This window comes from Quercus suber, unplaced genomic scaffold (genome assembly GCF_002906115.3).
Source record: "Quercus suber isolate HL8 unplaced genomic scaffold, Cork oak 2.0 scaffold_589, whole genome shotgun sequence".
Classification (NCBI taxonomy): domain Eukaryota; kingdom Viridiplantae; phylum Streptophyta; class Magnoliopsida; order Fagales; family Fagaceae; genus Quercus; species Quercus suber.
In genome coordinates, this window is record NW_027070034.1 from 440,729 (window position 1) to 449,212 (window position 8,484).

The window sequence follows — 8,484 nt, forward strand, 5'->3', positions numbered from 1 at the left end:
CATTATCCATCCATTTCCAACACTCTCTCTTATTTTTAACTTTCTATTATTTTATTTTATTGATTTACCAACTTATTGTTATACTTTCTCCAAATTTTCCCCTTCCTTTTACCTTTTCATCTCCCCACTATTATCCACCTTAATATCACATTTCCTCTATCCATTTATCTTCCTATATTTTTGGCTTTTCTTATTCCCCTTCTCTTACTATAAATTTACAATTATCTTTCTCATTCTATACCTAGTTTTCCTACACACAATACAAAAGGTTATTTCTCTTTCTTTCTCTTAGTCAATTTTTTACTTTTTCATTTTTTTGGTGGATTTAATTTTTTTTTTCTTGCATCTCTACTTTATGTTGATGAATTTTTATATTATTTGGAAGTCTACTTTGGATTGATGATTAAGTTGTGTTTTTAAGTTGTTATATTTTTTCTTTTCTTTGATTTCGTAGATGTTATCATATTGTATTATAAAGATAGTATATAAAAACATAATGTTATTTTATTACATAACATAACATGACTTGGATAATTTGGTGTTAATACTATATTTTTTATTTTTACTTTTTTCCTTCTCATATTATTTTTGTAGGGATAAGGACCCAAAATTATATATTGGGCCTTAGGCCTTGTTTGAGAATGTTGGCATGTCCGAGGAGGGAAAATTAGTTGTGAGGGATTTTAGTTTAGAGTCGCATGAATAAGAAAGGAGTAGAAGGTAGTCTGAGGAGGAATTCCTTCTTGGCCATGACAAATATAGCTTAGATACGCATTCCAACGACAAAAATGACCTCCATAGAAGCTCCAGTGTTAGAAACGTGCCTCATGACCACACGAGAAGGAAAGGAACCCAAGAATATCTAAGGAAAAGCTGCTATCTCTGTATTAAATGCATTGTAGCTACTTTTCTGGCCACATTTATGTGGGGAAGACTCCCTGAACAGTGCTTCCTTGGCTATTGCAACTCATAGAGAGCTAGAAAGGGTGTTTGATGGGACGGGCACTTGAGTAGTGGCTTGGACGATTGACAAATGGATGGCCAAGATCACCAGGAAGGAGGTATATAATGTAAGAGACCCCTAAAGGAAGGAGGAGGGAAAAAAGAAAGGAAGGATACTATAGCAATTAAAGTTTCACTTGTAATAAGTTTTATTGATTTAAAATAAGATTTGCCTACTTGGACCGTGAATTCATTCAATCCTGGGTGTATGGTTCTTGCTTGATCATCCCCCGAGTTCATACTAGCCATTGTTAAGCTCATTAGGGCCTAGTTCTTTGACCCACTCTCTACAAATTTATTGTACTGGGCTCATCGGGCCAACATCCCTTACATTTTGGGCTTGAGCCACAGAACGTGTCGATACAATTAGCGCCATCTATGGGGAGAACTTGTGCGATAGTGAGTACAGCGGTTAACTTTGGTAGGTTCAGGTCCACACTAAGCAGAATCTATGGGATCCCAGTGGGGCGACCCCTTTGTCAACCTTGAGCGGAGAGGTGACCGCGAAGGAAGTGTGCATACCACACATACTGATAGGAGTCAACCTCGAGGTGGAAGTCGTATCTCCCATGCGAAGAGTAACAAGGGCATGCAACTGGAGATTGACCAGTTGAAGAGGGAGTTACGCCATTCATGGTGAAGGCAAACCCCCTTTAACTCAGACGTTTCTTCTGATGACGAAAAGGACGACAACTACAGGCGAAGGTCTCGCACCTCGCCAGGCAAGTCTTTCTCCTACAAGGAGGAGCACCACCACAAGCGTAGGCATAAGAGTCTGTCACGCAGAAGCCTGGGAAATGACGCTATGAGAAAGGCGTTAAACCAGATTTCTAGGTCACCCTTCACGCACAAGATTGAGGGCACAAAACTACCTCAGCAGTTCAATCAGCCAACGTTCACCATCTACAATGGTCAAACAGATCCTGTGGAGCATGTGAGCCATTTCAACTAGAGAATGGCCATCCATTCTAAGGACAAGGCCTTGATGTGCAAGGTATTCCCCTCCAGTCTAGGACCCATGGCCATGAGGTGGTTTGATGGCTTGAGGGCAGGTTTCATAGACTCCTTCAGGGGGCTCACCTAAGTATTTGGCTCTCACTTCATCACTTGTAGTAGAGTCCCTTGGCCCTTAGACTCTCTATTGTCCTTATCCATGCGAGAAGGGGAGACCTTGAAAACGTACTGGGACAAATATTAGAAAATGTACAATAAGATAGATGGTGACTTTGATGACGTCGCCATTAGTACTTTCAAGAGTGATCTCCCAACTGATCACAGTTTAAGGAAGTCTTTGACAAAAAAACCTGTCATCAGCATGCGCCAACTCATGGAACAGATTGACAAGTATAAGAAGGTTGAAGAAGACTAGCAGCAGGGGAAAGGTAAGGCAAAGGTTATCCCTCAGGAGAGGAGGGATATCAGGTCAGATAGGTACAATAACAATCAGCCTAAGAGGGACTACACTGAGCAGCCAGGAATTGCTAACGCTCAGGCGGTCAACGCGGTGTTCCGAGAGCCGGTGCATTAGGTTCTAGAGAAGATTAAGAATGAGCCATTCTTCAAATGGCCAAACAAGATGGTAAGAAACCCTATGAGGTGTAATCAGAGCCTCTATTGCCAATATTACCAAGACCAGAGACATACTATAGAAGACTGTAGGAACCTGTGGGACCATTTAGACCAGCTGGTCTGGGAAGGAAAGTTGAAGCACCTCTTACATCATTCCAATGGCCAGGGGAGCCATACCGGCCAAGAACCAAGGAGAGATGCTCCTTCGAGACCTCTATTAGGCACGATAAACGTCATCTTTACTGCACCAGGGAGGATCGGGTCCTGTCCTTCCAGAGTGATGTCTGTGGCTCGGTTTACCACCGAGGACCCCAATCTAGAGCCGAGAAGGGCTAGAGTGAACACCCAACCAACACTGGGTTTTTAGAAAGAGGATGAGATCAGAACCATACAGCCCTATGATAACACTTAGGTGGTCGGGCTTAGGATTAGAGGGTATGATGCGAAGAGGGTAATGGTGGACCAAGGCAGTAGTGCCGAGATAATCTACCCTGACCTGTATAAGGGGCTGAGCTTGAGAACCGAGGACCTTACACCCTACAGCTCGCCCTTGGTAAGTTTTTATGGGAAGATCGTCATCCTGAAGGGCCAAATTAGGTTACTCGTGCAGATTGGTGCAAAAGTAGTAGAGGTGCACTTCATCATGGTAGACACCTATTCACCCTACATAGCCATTGTTGCCAGACCTTGCCTTCATACCTTAGGAGCCGTTTCTTTTACTCTACACCAAAAGGTGAAATATCCATCCAAGGGCTAAATTAAGGAAATCCTGGGAGACTAATCTGTGGCCAGGCAATGCCTGGTGGCTGCCATCCGGCATCAGCCGAAGGCCAAGTCCTCGGCCCATGCCAAAGGGGGCTTATAGCAATTAAAAGCTCCGACGTCGCCTATCGATGTGTCGAATGAGAAGGAAAAATGTAAAGGTTTGGTAAAGGTTGTTATTGGTGACGATCCAGAGAAATTCTTTCAAATCGGGGCTTAGCTACCTCTTCCAGAGAAGGAAGAATTGATAGAGTTCCTCAGGAAAAAAGTTGATGTCTTCGTATGGAGTGCTTACGAAGCCTCGAGAGTGTATTTGAGCTTCCTTTGCCATCATTTAAATGTTAATCCTTCTGTCACTCCCAAGAAGCAACCTCCTCGACGCTAGTCCAGGGACCATTCTAATGCTGCCAGAGATAAGGTGAAGAAACTAAAGTAGGTAGGGGCTATCAAGGAGGTATTTTACCTTGAATGGTTGGCCAACACCGTGGTGGTGTGGACTTCACAGATCTGAATAGGGCTTGCCCAAAGGATCCCTTCCCTATGCCTAAGATAGACCAGTTGGTAGATGCAGCCGTAGGCCATTCTTGGATGAACTTCCTAGACGCCTTTTAGGGATACCACCAAATACCACTAGCCCTGGATGATCAGGAAAAGATAGCTTTCATCACTCCCACTAGAAACTACCATTACAAAGTGATGCCATTCGATTTGAAGAATGCAGGGTCTACCTATCAAAGGATGATGACTAGGATGTTTGAACCGCAGTTGGGCCAGAGCATTGAGGTCTATATAGACGACATGGTGGTAAAAAGTAAGGTAGTGTCCAACCACTTAGGGGATCTCGGGAACATCTTTGAAATTTTGAGGATACAGAAGTTGCGCCTCAACGCTTCCAAATGTTCCTTTGGTGTGGGATCAGGAAAATTTCTGGGCTACATGGTAACCCATGGGGGAATTGAAGTTAGCCCTGACTAGATTAAAAGATTAAAGCGATCAACAGCTTACAACTACCTTGGAATCTCAAGGAAGTCTAGAAACTGACCGAAATGACTGTTGTCCTGAACCAGTTTATCTCTCGGTCTGTGGATAGGTGTAGACTCTTCTTCCTACTGATGAATAAATGGAAGGGGTTTAAGTGGACCGGGGAGTACGCCTTGGCCTTCCAATAGCTTAAGGATTATCTCTCTTGGCCTCCTATCATGTCTAGCCTTGAGGTTGACAAAGTCCTGTTCGCTTATATTGTTGTGGCCCCTCATGCTGTAAGCTTGGTCCTGATATGAGTTGATGGCAGCACACAAAGGCCAGTTTATTATGTGAGCAAGTCACTACTTGAGGCCGAGATCTATTATCTACTGCTGGAAAAGGCTATTTTGGCAGTGGTACATGCTGCAAGTAAACTCCCCCATTACTTTCAAGCGCACATGATTATTGTCCTAACAACTCAGCTTCCACTCAGAGCTCTGTTCTGAAGCACTGATTGGGAAGATTGCTAAGTCGGCCATAATCATAGGGGCTTTCGACATCAAATACATACCTCGCACTTCCATCAAGGGTCAAGTCTTCGCAGATCTGGTAGCCAAGTTTGCTGAATCCCTTTAGAAAAAGAAATGGAAACACAACACATGGATGAAAAATCGGTTGACATGATCTCCCAACAGGGTCCCCTGCCCTGGAAAGTGTACATTAATGGTGCAGCAAATTAGAAGGGTTTCAGAGTGGGGTTAGTATTAGTATTCCATGAAAGGATCACCATCGAGAAATCATTGAGATTGGGATTCTCGGCCACCAATAACGAAGTTGAATATGAGGCTCTGCCGATAGGAATGGCCATGGTCCGAAAAATGGACGGAAAGGCCATAGATATGTTTTCAGACTCCAGATTGGTTGTCAGCCAAGTGAAAGGAGAATTTGAAGTGAAGGATGAAAGAATGTAGGGGTACTTAAGTTAGGTTAGGCACCTACAATCAGAATTCGAATCTTTTAGCCTGTTGCACATCCCCAGGAGCAGAAACACACATGTTGATTCCCTAGCCATGCTTGTAACCTTCTTGGCAAAGAGCTCACCTCGGGTTATCCTTGTAGAAGACATATACAAGCCCACATAGATGAACAAAGAGGTGGTTCATGTTCACCAAGTTGGGGTGGGCCCTAGCTGGATGGACCCTATAGCACTGTTCTTAAAATAAGACACCCTACTTGAGGAAAAATAAGAAGCATACAAAGTACGTAGGAAGGCTTCTTGGTTCTGGCTGTCTGAGGACTAGAAGTTATATAAACGCTCATTTTCTGGGCCATACCTACTATGCATACGCCTTGAGGCAACAAAATTACTCATTGAGGATTTACATGAGGGGATTTGTGGGAGCCACACCAGAGGCAGATTTTTGGCACACAGAGCCATCATTCAAGGCTATTGGTGGCTAAATATGCAAAGGGAAGCATAAGAATATGTAAAGAAGTGAGACCAGTGCCAAAGATTAGCACCAAACATACATCAACTAGGGAGAGTCCTTAATCCACTGTCCAACCCTTAGCCATTCTCCCAATGGGGTTTAGACATTATGGGCCCTTTCCCCAAGGCAACAGGAAACAAGAGATACCTGCTGGTCGGCACCAACTACTTCATTAAGTGGGTCGAAGTTGAGCCTCTAGCAAACATCAGGGACATGGATGCCAAGAAGTTTGTATGGAAGAACATCCTCACATGATTCAGAGTCCCTCGTACCCTCATCTCAGACAACGGCCTTCAGTTTGATAGCAAATCTTTCAGGAGATATTGCTGTGACCTGGGAATTACAAATAGATATTCTACCCCAGCCTATCCCCAAGGAAATGTACAAGCCGAAATTGTTAACAAGGTCATTGTAAGCGAACTCAAGAAGAAGTTGGACGATGCGAAGGGAAAATGGGTGTAAGACCTGCCACATGTCCTATGGACGTACTGTACCACACCTCGCAAGTCGACAGGAGAGACTCCTTTCTTAATGACATGTGGAGCCAAAGCCGTTATCCCTCTAGAGACTGGCTTCCCGACGCTGAGGACAAGTACTTTTGATCCGAGTAATAACAACGGATTGCTGGAAAAAAGCCTAGACCTAATTGAGGGGAGGAGAGAAAATGCAATGGTCCAACTGGCATACTACCAACACAGCTTAAGTAAGGTTATGATGCCAACGTAAAGCTGAGACCATTATTGCATGGTGACTTGGTGTTGAGAAAGGTTCTGGGTACTGTGAAAAACCCAGCGTAGGGAAAGTTAGGGCTCAATTGGGAAGGACCATATCGCATCACTTCGGTGGCTGGTATTGGAGCATATTTTCTGGAAGACTTGGATGAGCATGTAATACCATGCCCGTGGAATGTAAACAATCTAAAAAGGTATTATTATTAATGAAAGTCTCTTTTGTCAATATGTTCAATTATTAAAGGCAGTATACTTCTCATTATTCAATCTTTATAAGTGTTTAAACTGAACTATAGTCATACCTGAAGTCTTCGGACCAGATGCTTTGGGAAAGTTAACACTTTGACATCTTTTATAAGTGTTTAAACCAAACCATAGTCATGCATGAAGTCCTCGGACTAGATGTTATGGGGAAATTAACACTCTGACATCTTTTATAAGTGTTTAAATTGAACCATAGTCATGCTTGAAATCCTTGGACCAGATGTTATGAAAAAATTAACACTCTGACATCTTTTATAAGTGTTTAAACCGAACCATAGTCATGCTTGAAGTCCTTGGACCAGATGTTATGGGAAAATCAACACTCTGACATCTTTTATAAGTGTTTAAACCGAACCATAGTCATGCCTAAAGTCCTTAGACCAGATGCTATGGGAAAAATAACACTCTGACATCTTTTATAAGTGTTTAAACTGAACCATAGTCATGCCTGAAGTCCTAGGACCAGATGCTATGGGAAAATTAACACTATGACATCTTTTATAGTTGTTTAAACCGAACCATAGTCATACCTGAAGTCCTCAGACCAGATGCTTTGTTGAAATTAACGTTCAGTGATATTCATTTGTTTTTCACTAAGTGTCAAAACAGATTCCAAGTTATAACTAGCTTCTTGGATTTCTAACTCTGTGTAAGTTAAAGTCTTTGATTGTTTAGTCCAATTCATAGTACAAATGTGTGTTAGACCTCTTTTTTTACTGGTACTTAATCAAATTATTTAGAGTGTTAGCAGTTCAATACCATCGGCAATAGTGATAAACTTCAAAGCATACTAAGTGAAAATATAAGGGATAAAAGGAAGAAAAACATCTTCATTAAATAGAAAAGGGAATACATTATGTTCGATGGCAGATTTCCATTACAAAAAAGTATATATACAAAGGAAAAATTTCAAGAAAACACCCTACATCTAAGCTTTTGCTAAGGGAGGGTCTTTCTTAGGATCAGCTGCCTTGGAATGGATATCATCAGCTTTGGACTTGGCTGCCATGTCTTTGGCCTGGGAGACCACATCCTTGATTGTAAAGAAGTCCTCAGAGGGCTTGTCCTTCACTGGAGGTTGAGTCTCCTTACCCACCTCAGCCCCTTCAGGAAGAGGGGTTTGGGCGGGAGGGAGTTGCTCGAAAGGAGGGTTCGCATCTGGAATTTCTCAGATATCTACTGGGAAGAAAATGTTCTTGGCCTTCCTCAGCTCGGAGTTCGCAGGAACTCCCGCCCGATCCATTGCTACTCCCTAGGACTCGGTGCAGTAGTCCTTGCACACTACGACCACTTCCTTTTCCAGTCGAGTCTTCGTGTCCCGCACCCCACGCTCGTAGGATGCCTTCACTGTGGCCTCAGCGGCTTCCCTGGCCACCTGAGCTGTAGCCCTAACTTTTTGTAGCTCGGCCTTGAGATCCAAAACGGTTTGCTTTTCTGTGACCAGGTTTATCTCTGTTATATGCAATTGTTGGTGCTGGTGCTGATCCTCAGCTTGCCTCTCTGCGGTTTTTAGACCTGCCAAGGCACTCAAACGAGCATTATCAGCTTCTTTTAGCTTCTTGGATAGCTCAGCCTGCTCCTGCCTTAGAGCACCCAGCTGCTTCTCAACCTCTAGCCTGGAGTGGGCTTCAGCCTTGACCTCGTCCTGAACGTTCTTGACCCACTCTTTGGCTACATAGATTTGCTGGGTGATTTATATAAAA